At 45.2% G+C, this 8,030-nt stretch overlaps 1 long non-coding RNA gene across 1 annotated transcript; it reads left to right on the top strand.

Annotated features, from left to right (window-relative positions):
- The first annotated feature begins 523 nt into the window (after positions 1–523).
- On the top strand, positions 524–6,079 carry LOC119400716 (uncharacterized). Its single transcript, XR_005185177.1, has 3 exons — positions 524–872; positions 2,672–2,728; positions 5,176–6,079. It is a non-coding gene; the product is annotated as an uncharacterized LOC119400716 (long non-coding RNA).
- The last annotated feature ends 1,951 nt before the right edge of the window (positions 6,080–8,030 follow it).

Raw genomic sequence — 8,030 nt, 5'->3', positions numbered from 1 at the left:
CTTTTCGCTCTTCTCTAAGTTGTGTGTACTTGCCACGTTCTTTTGGCGATCATGTGTGTTTATGTGCGCCAATTAATGTATGCCGTCACTGCATGCTGCTCAACTGTAATCAGCTGGGAAGCTTAATGAAGCTCGCAAGAGCTTTTTTATTCCCATGCCCTCCGCTTTCGGTAGGTCCAGTTTGTTACTGTATCGATGAGAATCACCGCGATTACCGCAGACTTCTTGGCTGCCATTTGTAATTTGCGCGACCGGATGTTTACAAGCCATATGTCAATCCCACACGAGAGTAGCCACATTACGGTAGCCAAATTGCGATTTCTGGACGTAAAAAAAAAGAACTGTTTCAAGACCGATCAAACTCGCTGCCTGATTTTTTACCCGTGTCAAAGAAAGTGGATTTATCACTTTGGACGTTTGCGAATGAGTTTTGTCGAGTTTGCTTCGAGCTTTATCGATGTGGACTGGGTCGAGTCCAAGCCAAAGCGGCCAAGACAAGCCAATTTCGAAGTCTTTTAGACGTTAATATGGCGCTGCGCTTTGTGTGCTGCTGGGTTCGGCAAGTGCGGCCGGGTGTAAATATTTGCTAAGTGCAGCGTGTAGTGTGCCTCTACAAGCTCTGCGGCAGATATTAAGCAGATATGTGGGTCAGTAAAACCACGCAGGAGAATTCGAAATGCCGGTTGCACCAAATGTCGCGTTCGTCGTTTACAGAGACGGTTACCGCGCGATTGTTGGTTGACAAGCTCATAAAAGACCGCAATCCGCTCAGCGTAGCCGATATCGCAAAGAAATAGAGGTCTATTGGAAAAGTGAGCCAGGTGAGGACATCAACGAGAGCTACTTTCGCGGGGATGTCGATCTTCTTGGAGGTGAGTGTGATTTTATTTTCTATGATGTTTTCGCTGGCGTGTGTTTTACTCGACACACGGACAAAAGAAGGCACAACGAAAACACGTTTGTGTGTTTGTGTTTTACTTTCGTGTGCCATACTGTGTCCGTGTGTCATGTTCTCGTGCTGCAACTGATACCGCGCGTTCGTGTCCCACGGGCACTTGGTCGCGGTCATGGCCTATTCGGATTGAAATAGATCCAAATCATATGGTGCTGCGTGGCTACCTCTAATACCGGTGTCACACGGGCACTTTCGATCGCGATCAGGGCCGGCCTGGATTAGGCTCGATCAGAATCAGATGCTGCTACACGGTCACATTTAATCGCGATCTGGCCCGACTGGGATCAAGACAATCGCGATGCACTGGCTCCCAGATCGCGATTTGACTGGCGTATGCACCAAGCTCGATACGGATTAGTTTGGACCGTTGTTGATCGCGATAAAGAATCCGATCGGGGTTGGCCCTGGTCGCGATCAAAAGTGCGCCTTTGACACCGGTATAACAGTCATCAGACCCAGTCTAGATCAAGACGATCGCTTCTGGCTCCCACATTGCATGCATTTGATCGACGTCTGCACCAAAATTAATTTAGATTAACTTGTAGCAGCGACCGTTGTTGATCGCGATCAAGAAACCACATTCGGATCGGACGTGATCGCGATCAAAATTGCCCCTGTGACACCGGTATGAGCTGTTGATGTTTATATCAACGAATCCACGTCGTTATTCTCGTTGACCAGCCTGTAGTATATTGCATTTACTTGCAGCTTGCGTGTATGCCGAACTACACGCAGCTTGCGTGTAGTTCGGCTCTCTAGCCTTCCCTTCATTGCCAAGAAAAGTTGTCCGCGAGTATAGTGATGCTTATCGAGATAGCGCCTGCCAGCGCTCACAACCATGCCCTTCACAGTTCACAGTTGCTGAGTGTCCATCTAATTGCTATTACAATAATATATCCTAAATTAAGAAAGTTAAAACATCTCTGATACATGCACACTTGGCTAGTTAAATCACAATACAACTTGTATGGCTTTAACAATAATGGGGAAACAGTTTATCAAATTGCGCTGAAATAGAAACTCAGGCACTCGAGAATATTCAAGAACACTTAGTCATTTCATATTGACCGGCTCTACTAGTTCCTTCTTGTGGACTGTATTGCTGAGCAGGGGTTCCCCTTCGACAGTCTGGGATTACTTCGCTCTTCTTGGTGTCACTGTCTGAGAGACTTCTCTCCACTTTTTTCAAAATGCCTCCTCAGTGACTGCACAGCGTCATCTCCCGACACTTCTCTGGCCGACCGAACCACTCTACTACATCATAACACACTTCCTCACCAACTGAACCACTCCTGTCTTTCCTGTCTCCACGCGCCTATATTGAGTTGCACTTGGTTCGAGAGTCACTGACATGACTCATCCATGCACAGCCCAGCGAAGGCCTTGGAAGAGCGAGTTCCTTGCATGTTCGTCTCGAAGCGGCGGTAGCAGCCTCACTCCGCATGGCATTGTCTCTCGAGTTCTAAATTCTTCCAGCTTTCGCACCAGCACTTGATGCGAAGCACGCTGCTGGTCGGCGGGGTGCCTTCTCTGTAGGGGGTGAAGGGGCGCACTTTGGAGAAGCGGCCGTTGTTGGCGTCTTGAGTTGCTGCGCAGGCTCGGTTGGTGCTGTGATTTCACGCGCTGCTTTCTTGCATGTTGTCGCTATGCTCGCATGCTTGTGTTGAAACACCATGTTTTGTGGCTAATTAAACTGTCCCATCTTTTGCCTTTCAGAGTGCAGGGGCCGGTGGTGAACTCCCACTTACAGTGTTGGCCCTCATAGATCATGAGGTAGGCAGCTGTACCTTTTGGTAATTTATGTTTGCTGTTGATGCATTAGTACTCATCACTATCAGTTCATCTACTTTCATCATATGAGCTGAATATATTTTCTTCACTACTGCTGCTGCTTCCACTGTGCTTGCACTTATCAATTTTGTGGGCATATGCTGTACTTGCTTGCATAATGATTACACTTTTTCTTTTGGATAATTGACACTGATTTAGAGGTTTGAGCGTTACAGCAGGTGAAGTTTTGGGACAGATCGTTCGGATGTCGGACAAGGCACATGTTCACTTCGCCTTGTATTAAAGGGGCCCTGCAACACATTTCAAAGTAATCATCGCATTACTTCATTAAAGGAGCTTATTGCCTCACAAATCGACTGCTGTAAAAATTTTTACAATCTGTCAAGTACGAGCATAGTTACAGGGATTTGTCGCACGCTTTAAGTGTTTTCTCTCCTTTAGTGCAAGCGTGCTGAAAGTTACGCAGGGGGTGATGACAAGGGGACAAAAGCTACGTTAATTCGTCAGCATGCATCATCCCCTTGAGCACTTCCTTTCCTTTTTTTTTTCTTCGAACGCGGGGCTTACATTCAAAGTGATCGCGAGCGAGCGCACGGGCACATGGCAGCCTTCCGCAGCGCCAGTGTACTTTGTGCTCATGGCGCGGTCATTTGGGTTTATAGCATCATTTGTCGAGGGAAGAGGGAGCAATTTCTAGCTGACTAAAAATAAATTGTGAATTCCAGGCCGCGTGCTGTGCTATGTTTGCCTCACATGCTCTGAGGAGACTCGACTTTCGGTCGGCATTGTTTTCTGACCATGCTTGAAAAGTGTTGTGGGCCCCTTTAATTGTTTCATGAAAAGCACAGTGTGTACTTCGCTCTAAATGGAAAAAAAAAGAAACCACACATTTGAGCATGTCTCATTCCTCTGTATTTGTCGTCATCTGCGCTTTATAAAAATGATTTACCTGAAAACGTAAGGTGCCTCAAGGAGTAGCTTAGTCAGCATGAGTGGTGAGGAAGGAGATCAAAATAGTGGACAACAAACAACGAACCTCAGAGGTTCCGCTCTTTCCTGCTGCCGAGTGCCAACATCTTGGTGCTGTATATTGGCTCAAAGTTTCACTTTTCAATTACGCTCTTTGGCTGAACAGTCAGAACAGGAATCAGTCCAAGTGATGCTCATACAAAGGAGCCAGCAGACAGGAAAGAAACTTCTGCTTTCTTTATGGTGTCTAGAGAGAGAGCATCCCATGCGCTCGCTCCCAATCATGCAAATCCTTGACACGGCCGAGAGCTTGCGCAGCATGCCTGTCCAAATCAGCTCATGGCGAAACACGCTCGAAACTTGCCTGTTCACCACATCCCGTAACAGCTGATATGGAGAGTTACACGGAAGGCAGAATAGGTGACCATCTGTGCAAAGGCAGCGGGCATGCGTTGAACCCCACTAGTCGCACTGAACTGTTACAGTAGTTTCAGTTGCATAAATGATTAAACTGTCTCTGATTGGCTGTTTGTGTTGTGCTGCAAACTGTGTAACTTTGGAGCACGGAAGCACTATAGTGCAGAAGCCTCTTGCAGCGACTACAAACTACATAATGTATTTGCTCTTTGATAAGACAGGGGCGGAGTTGGGAGACATAAGGAGTGATTACGTTTTGACGCTAATGTAAAGCGATACGTATTAGCTGGAGGGTTATTGAGACTCAGTGATTACAAGGTATTACAAACAACCAGAAGTATGAAAAAAAAGTGTGTCATAACAAAAATTTAATTTTCTTGTCAGTATTCCCACGAAAGCTGAAACTTGTGCTAATTAAACTCGCTGAAGAAAACTATAGTAATCTGGAAATTTTAGTTAATACCACTTTCTAGCATATTTCACAATTGCTTCACATCAGCTGCTGAGGTGGCACATAATTGACTCAAAGGCAGCCATGATGATCGATAACATTTGCTTTTCATTGATATGATTGCAAAAAATAGATTTTTGATCTTGCTTGAGCCATTATAGTATCAGATTTCTTTATTGCTACTTGATATTTGGCGTTACGGCTGTTATTTTTGTCCCTTTTGTTAGTTGGCGGTCGTCTTCTCTTGAAGCTAATGTTTGCCTTCATGTTTTTACCCCATATTTTAGCAGTCAGTTGAATGAGTGATTGCACAAGTGGCATTCTGAAGGTTGCGCTAATGCTACCAATTATAAGTCCTGCATGTGCCTAGAGCTGCACACATATTCTTCTTTGAGCTCCTCTATTTATCTGTTTCAAGTCAAAATTGTGAGACCTCTTGGAGCAATAATTTTCAGCATTGAAGCTTTCTGCTACAAGGCAGTTATGCAGGTAAATTGCAACTGTAATAGCAACGCTTTCAGAATGAGTGCAACAATGTTAACTCGCACAACACAAAAAAGAAGAGGATCACAAAGACATTTTTCCAATGCAGGTCCATCTGAGAAGTGGCATATTCGTGAAGGAAGAGCAATGGGCTTGGCTGCTGTCGCGGCCAAGGACTCCTTATTTTGCAAGGTGGCCACAAAGCTCCTGTGCAGTATCCTTGAGCTTCAGAACAAGAATCCCACAGTAGCGCCTTGTCGGCGCTTGGTGCGCCAGGAGGACAAACGGGCCACCGAAGAGGGCCCTGACACCAAGAAAGTTGGAGGCTGTGGCTAGTGAGTATTTTTCCTTAAAGAGGTACTGACACAAAAATTTTCGTCTGGCATTTTTTTGCTGCAATCCATCACTGGGGGCCTATTAGTCATAACACGGCAGATTGTTTGCTGCAACGCGGGACAGATAATTAATTACAGTCTGTTTATTACCGACTAGTCTCAGTTTCCGTTTAGCAGAGCGAGAACAACAAGTTGCCTGGTGCAACTAATGCCATCTAGCATGTGAGATGGTACACAGAACCGTAACACACTTCTGTGCTGCCTGTATATCTACTCGCATTCTTTCGCTGCCGTAAGTGCTGCTCAATGTCGTTGGCGTCATTTCTATCATCATCGTATGGTGGCAACGACTTTGTTGAGGCTTCCATACGTTCTCTGCAGGCACGAACTCGCGAGCAGTCGCCGAATAGTTGCCTGCTGGCACAAGCGTAAACAAAGGGCAATGGCGACTATGATGCCGTTATTCTAGCTGCGCCAACTCGGAGCTCAGCCGCTGTGGTGATGTCTCGGAAGTTGGGAGTCACCTTGAGGTCACTTTGGATGATTTCAATGATGCAAGGTGTGGCATATAGCGCTGGATCACACACGCGAACTTCAATATTCATATAAAAAATCTTCCAAGCTATATTCGCTGTTCAGGTTTGGTAGATGATATACGCATGTTCACGGGAATCAATCCCTGAGGCTATCTCAGCTGTGAAATTTTTTTTCAGTACCTCTTTAAGGTATTTTTCTTCACGTAGTGACATTAAATTTTTACTTTAGGTGAACAAATAATCTAAATATTTAAGAAGTGCTTCATGTATTTGGTCGCTACTCTGCAGGTGGCTTGCAGAATGTGAAGTGTAGCCGGCAGATGTGCATGTGGCTGCCCGGATGAAAAAGATGAATTATCTCATTGCCAAAATGCTTAATGATTTAAATAAATAATGAAGATGCAAAAATATTTGTCTCATTGTTTTTCTCCAAGCACCCACATACAACACTATATTTGATTGTTCTACCCATTTAGAATATACTGCACCTTTGAAGCACCATTAAAGCACACATTGCTGCATGTTCACGTATGAATAGTGTATGCATGACATAAACTATTCATAAACCGGCATTGCCTTATTTGTAGTATGCTCAATTGCACGTCACTTATGACCCTTAATACGTGTCCATAGGACCGAAAGAATTGGTAGGACCCGTACCACCTATATGACCCACAAAACCTATATCACCCATATGACCTATGAACCTATATCTCCTGTATGACCCATAAACCTATATCACCCGTATGACCCATAAAACCTATATAACCCATATGACCTATAAAACCTATATCACCCATATGACCCATAAAACCTATATCACCCGTATCCAATAACATCGTATGTACGGGTCCTGTATATATAGGAATTTTCAGTAGGGGTATATGAAATATTTTAAAGGTCTTTAAAATGTTAACGTTAGCTGATATCTGGTACAACCTACTCCCCCCCCCCTCCTCTACTCCTACCTTCGTCACTGTCCTGGCCCTTGCGGATGTAAATTTTCGTGAATGCGGCCCGTTAGGAGAGGCGAGTTTTAGACCCCTGATATAGCGGAAGAAGACGAACGCTGAGATGTCAACAATGTGGGCACACAAAGAAGGCTGTGCATGTCCATCTCGCGTCACGTGACTTCTGGGAGCCTAGACGTAGCCACGGAAAAGAATGTCTTTATAGGGACTTTATGCATCGAAACTCCGCGCAGACTTTTCGTTTTAGTGGAGGGCTGGAACTTGCAAGAATGTTTCCCCGCCTTGGAGCTGCGTAATCGCACTTGCGATGATTAGTTACAACTATAAATTTATTATATTGCGTATATTACTGCGATTCGAAAATACCATTTAGAATATAAAATATTAACGAATGCAAATAAAGCACAGAATAACGAGACGTTAACTATCTTCTTTAAACTCGCCCGTTTTAGATATATCAAGTAGCCCCATATCCAAGAAACTGTTGCGAAGTGACGGCGTCCGACGTAGACGTGCGGTCGTCACTTGTTTAATGAGAAGACGAAGGCGTACGGCCGAGGAAGGAAGCGAGAGGCCGAAGGCGAGCAGCGGCCGTGGCATCCAGCCAACCAAAAGCAACAGAACAACCCAACTGCCTCCCGCCACGAGCCACCGGCGCTCGTCGTCTTTTAAAGACGACAGTCTTTCTTGAGATACTTAAACGGAGAAATTTTGGTCTGTCTTTCTGTCTGTCTTTCTGTTTGTCGGCACGTCCCTCGATTCAGCCACTCGGCCAATGTTGAACCACTTGCCCAAGGGCCAGACATCTTGAACTGGTACGGCTGTTCATACTTGTGAACGTTGTCGATCCAAAAGTAAATATCACGCATACCTGAGGCGCAACATCACTAGGTAAGTATTAGCTGGTGTGTCCCTCTAATAGAAAATGCATACATACGTAATTCTAAAGACCCTAGTTTCTTAAGCTGCGCTGAAAATGCGACTGCGCTGAAACTTGCCTTCCTCCGTGCCCTCTGCACGAGCTCATTGTTGTGTTTCGGTTTCGGTTCTGTATTGCACTATAGGAATGCCATGGGTCGCCGCTCTGGCATTCCTCTTTTACGCAGGCGACGTGTAAATTAA

This window comes from Rhipicephalus sanguineus, chromosome 7 (genome assembly GCF_013339695.2).
Source record: "Rhipicephalus sanguineus isolate Rsan-2018 chromosome 7, BIME_Rsan_1.4, whole genome shotgun sequence".
NCBI lineage: Eukaryota > Metazoa > Arthropoda > Arachnida > Ixodida > Ixodidae > Rhipicephalus > Rhipicephalus sanguineus.
The sequence above is the reverse complement of the archived record's forward strand: the minus strand, read 5'-3'. Positions and strand labels throughout refer to the sequence as shown.